Source organism: Pogoniulus pusillus, chromosome 5 (genome assembly GCF_015220805.1).
Source record: "Pogoniulus pusillus isolate bPogPus1 chromosome 5, bPogPus1.pri, whole genome shotgun sequence".
Taxonomy (NCBI): Eukaryota; Metazoa; Chordata; class Aves; order Piciformes; family Lybiidae; genus Pogoniulus; species Pogoniulus pusillus.
Window position 1 is genome coordinate 25927205 of NC_087268.1, and position 5605 is coordinate 25932809.

Genomic DNA, 5605 nt, shown 5'->3' on the forward strand with positions numbered 1-5605 from the left:
TGTTTAGCCTAGAGAAGAGGCTCAGGGGTGACCTCATTGCTGTCTACAACTACCTGAAGGGAGGTTGTAGCCAGGTGGGGTTGGTCTCTTCTCCCAGGCAACCAGCAATAGAACAAAGGGACACAGTCTCAAGTTGTGCCAGGGGAGGTATAGGCTGGATGTTAGGAGGAAGTTCTTCCCAGAGAGAGTGATTTGCATTGGAATGGGCTGCCCAGGGAGGTGGTGGAGTCACCGTCCCTGGAGGTCTTCAAGAAAAGCCTGGATGAGGCACTTAGTGCCATGGTCTAGTTGACTGGCTAGGGCTGGGGGAATAGGTTGGACTGGATGATCTTTGAGGTCTCTTCCAACCTGGTTGATTCTGTGATTCTATATTAAGCCCCAAATCCATCATTAAGCAGTTCACAAGAAAAACGTATCACTACCTAATGCAATCATCCAGTAGACCCTTACACGGAGATAAGAGTAACGCACACCTTGTTTCCTACCAACATGGCACTTCCAATAAACCCCATAAAGTTATTTCTAAATTCACAAAGAACAATTACAATTTGCCTTGATTTCATGCAGACGTGTATTTAAATGATGTGTTGAGACAAAAACAGGATTAAAGCCCTGTTGTTATCACTGAACTGCTTCCAGAAAAGTGCAGTTAGTAAAGCAACACACTGCCACTGCTTAGAAAGAGGGAAAGAACACCTTTGCTCCCTCTTTGTTATGCACTCTTCTAACACTTCGTGGGACAAAGGCTTCACCTTTAAGAGCCTACCCTGATGACAGCGAGATGCAACTGAGACACCAACACACCTAACACTACATCCTGTACTTGACACTTATGAAAAGGCTGAGAACCTAGGAAATAAAAGCAGCCAACCAAGAGTGTACAAAGTGGAGTAACAGTGTGGAACTGTGAGTGTGGAAAAACCTTCCTTGTGCTGCTTCTTTTCTGCCACCATTCTGTTCTTAAACCCTTTCTTCTCACATGTTTCTACATCCACAATTTTAATCATTAAATGCGTATCTTAATGGGGTTTACAGCAAAGACCTAAACTGAAAAGATAATGAAAGGAAAACAGATGCTGGCAGCTGAAAGAAGCTTATAGGTAGAGGCATATAAATAAAGGTCCACTTGAGAGTCCTATCACAGTGTTTGCTGAGTCTTGTTCGCTGCCTTTTCACAAGTACAAATGTTAAGGCAAAGAACAATCAAACCAAGTGAGTGAAAGGAGTCAACTATTTACTCTACAAAATACTTAAAGCAGAATGAAGGTAAAGTAGATGACTCCGACATGAAGCTTTGCAGTATGACTGACTTCAAATTTTACTGCTGGAAGCCATTCAAAGCATAAGAATAAAGATGACAAATACAGAACAGAACAGTAATATTTTTTTTCTGTAAGTGAATTCCTGAGCAAGACATTAAACATCTAAGGAGTAGCTCAAGCAGTATTGATGTTTTGCAGTAACCACAAGCCATTCATAATTGATAACAATTCCCTGAATTTTCTTTTGTGTTCCTCAAAATTATAGAGGACATTTTGTATTTCCCATAGCCTCTTACATCCTTCTGACAAGAGAAGAATAACAAGTCATATGGTGTTATACCATCTGAAGATCTCCCAGGACATGGGAAAGACAATATGAATAAAACAGAGAGGCTGTAAGTAGGAGAAAAAGAAGATCTGCAAGACTAAATGTTCCTACTTTTTAATTCCAGCATGTAGTTGTCAAATGAGATGGTTATTCCACAAGAGATTCTTCTTCTTCTGTGCTTCCAGTATAGCTAAACATTCTTTTTAGATGAGATCCATTTACTTAGTCATGACTGAGAGGCTCAGCTAGCTCTTCACTGTTAAATTGCCTTTCAAAGTGTGTATAGACACCTTATGGTCCATATTTACCCTTCTATTTGCAGATTTGCTTTTGTCCCACAAACTGCCCAGAAATTACTTGTACATATCCAGGGCAGGCAAGGTATTTCTGGCAGTTATGGTGGGTACTGCATTTCCAAGTGTGCCACTGTCAGGATTATTTTTTCTTTACTTCTTTTGCACTAATTTTTTTTTTAATCTTTCTGTGATTTCAAACAGTCACTTGCAGCAGATGTTTCATGCTTTCAGCCTGCCATGTGCATGCTGCCCATTGGCAGCTGCTCCTCTGGCATGCACATACACCATATCAGAGAGCACAGAATCATAGAATCAACCAGGTTGGAAGAGACCTCCAAGATCATCCAGTCCAACCTATCCCCCAGCCCTAGCCAGTCAACTAGACCACGGCACTAAGTGCCTCAGCCAATCTTTTCTTGAAGACCTCCAGGGATGGTGACTCCACCACCTCCCTGGGCAGCCCATTCCAATGCCAATCACTCTCTCTGGGAAGAACTTCCTCCTAACATCCAGCCTATACTTCCCCCAGCACAACTTGAGACTGTGTCCCCTTGTTCTGTTGCTGGTTGCCTGGAAGAAGAGGCCACCTCCCACCTGGCTACAATGTTCCTTCAGGTAGTTGTAGACAGCAATGAGGTCACCCCTGAGCCTCTTCTTCTGCAGGCTAAACCCCAGCTCCCTCAGCTTCTCCTCATAGGGTTTGTTCCTCAACATCTCTCTTGAATTGAGGAGCCCAGGACTGCACACAGTACTCAAGGTGTGGCCTGACCAGTTTTGAGTACAGGGGCAGAATAACTTCCTCCGTCTTACTGGCTACACTGTTCCTGAGACAGGCCAGGATGCCATTGACTCTCTTGGGCACACTGCTGGCTCATCTTCAGCCTACTATCTACCAGTACCCCCAGGTCCCTTTCTTCCTGGCTGCTCTCCAGCCACTCTGTTCCCAGCCTGTAGTGCTGCTTTGGGTTGTTGTGGCCAAAGTGCAGAGCCCTGCACTTAGCCTTGTTAAATCTCATCCCATTGGCACATCTGTTCCTCATAAAGCTTCAGCAACTTTCCCTCAACATGGAGTGCAACATCTCTGAGAGGCTTTAAAGCAACTGCCCACACCTTTTCTCAGTACTGTTCTCCCAGACATTGCCCTGCCTGAGCTTATCAGTCTGGATTTTTTATCAGCGTGGCTCCCTTTTATGATTCCAAGCAAACACACATCTATTTTTCCTTTTCATCCCTGCCTGGATTAAAGGGGGGGGGAATGTTGATTTTACAGTATCTAGCCCCAAACAGCACCATTTCTGTGTTTACACCAGTCTGTTGCCAACAGCTGCATGCCTGCAGGCCTAATGCTCTTCATTTCATAAAGGAAATGTCTCCTGCTGTATAACATCACAGGCTGCAGACCTTTAAAGCTGCTCGGGTGGCAACAAGATGTAGCACCTCAGGCTACTGCCACATAGCGGAAAGTAATACGACAGCTCAGCTGCACACAACTGCATTAAAAGCACAAAAATAGAGATTTATACTACAAGGTAGCACCAAAATCAGCTGCACACATCAATGAGTGCTGAACTCGCTCCTCCTCCAGGAGGGAGGTACCCTGCACTTGCCAGCCTGAACACTGCAGGCTTTGCTGCTAATAGGATCATTTCCTTCTAAAACCTTCCCCACGGCAGCAACCCAAGAACATGCACAGCTAACTAAGGCTGAAAGGGAATTTTCCACCACCCACAAGCCTCCTTCTACCTTGCATAAATCTTCGCAAGCACAGGCCACAAAGACACTGCACCAGCCTCTGCAGATGGCATGTAACAAGCAGCTCCTGGGTCAAGTTTCTTTTACACCCTCACATATAAAACAAACATACGTTGAACTTACACCTCCTTCACGTTGCTGTAATAATAGGTTGGGGGACTTAGCGTAAGTCACAATAAGGCCATTAAGCAGAAAGATAATTCATCCTCTCTCTGTCAATCAAGAGATATCAGATACAGGCAAGATACACTGTGGGGACATCCTTTTTCATCTGAGAAAGTAAGTGTAAAAAATCCCTATATAATCACTCTTTTCTCAGCAAACTGTCTTGAGCACGGATAAGATCAAAGGTGGCTTTCACAGCCACCAACGTTATTAACATCTCAAGGAAAAAGTAACGTTACAGAAAAGCCCGAGCTGTCTGATGGCTTCCTTCATCTGAGGACAGAGACAAGCAGCAGCAGCAGGGGGCTGTTACCTTCAGTACAGACAAGGCGGCATCCAAGCAGGGATAGGAAAACAACATGCTTATCTGTGAGGGAAAATAAAACCAGAGTGCACTTTCAGGCTACTTCTTTAAGGCATCGGTTTCCAAAATAAAAAAATACATATGTGTTTTAACTATGGAAAAGATGTCGTCATGGCAAGTGATCAGAAAATAGGGAAGTTGTATTGTGTTGTGTGCTGAAGTTAAAAAGGGGGGTGGTGGGGGAGACGGGGGTGGGGTGGTGAAGAGCATTGCCCTTAAAGGTGGTTCACAGGCAAGGTAATTCTGGATTCATTTTCACCACAAAGAAGAAAAGAAAAAAATCAGCAACCCCAAGATCTCAAAACCATTCCAGTCAACCAATCACTACAAGTGTCTTTGATTTTATAAGGAACAAGAATATAAAAAAGGCTGCTGGAACACATTTTAGTTCATGACTTTTGTCTTTTAGCTGAGATCAGAGGTTGGACTTGGAGCACTAGGGAAGGGAGTCCATGAGAAACATGAAGCTCCAGGATGAGCAGAAGCAGTACAACTCAGTTTCCTGTCTGTATCTTCTCTAAAGCTAACATCCAGCATGGACTATCTGGTGTACAAAGAATGTTTCCTCTCCTATTTTCAAAATTACTGCAACTCACTATCCCTAGAAGCTCAACTTTAATCTGTAAGATCCGATGCAAACAGGCCAGAGGATTCCAAAGCTGCTGAGGAGAGACAACAAAAAGACAGAGATGCACAAAGTTTGAGGTTTTCTGAAGCCGTCACAAAAACCCCCTAACAATCTGGGGCAGCAGCTCCCTACACATGACATAAAGGTCACTTGAAATTTGAAAGCAGCACGCAAATGACATCTGAACAACCAAATAACCTGGGACTACGTTTGTAAAAGCCTTGTATAGAACACAATTAAGCTACAAGGAAACACAAGTGTTTAATTAATGATAACAAGCAGGCCAAAAACCTGCTCCTTGACACAGAGCAGGCCTGCTCCGGCCACTCTACCTGTGCCAGACCAAAAAGGAGAACCCTACCATACTTCACCAAGGGCTTCCATGTTACTCAAGTTTCTGCAGGAGTTATGCCAAAACAGTGCCACCATTACCTTCAGGCGCATGACCAAAAAAATCCAAGACTTCTAGAAAGCAATAATAGCTCAGGAGGGTATTACTGAAAGGAGAAACTACATGTCTGAACTGAAGGCATAGCAATGAATATTCCAGTTCCAGCCTGAAAAGCACAGGAGCTGTTGCTGGGAGAGCAGTACACACACATACTCCTGCCTGTGTCAGTCCGTACATCTGTCCATATTTGCTGTCAGATACCAGAGAGATCTCAGTGCAGAGAAGGCTGTCAGAAGAAAAATATGATTACATAATATTTATGTAGCACTTTCCACCTGAGTGCTAGTTTGAGGCTGGCAATTTTTAAGCAATCACTACACTAAGTAACTTACCAAAAAAAACAAAAACACACATTGGCA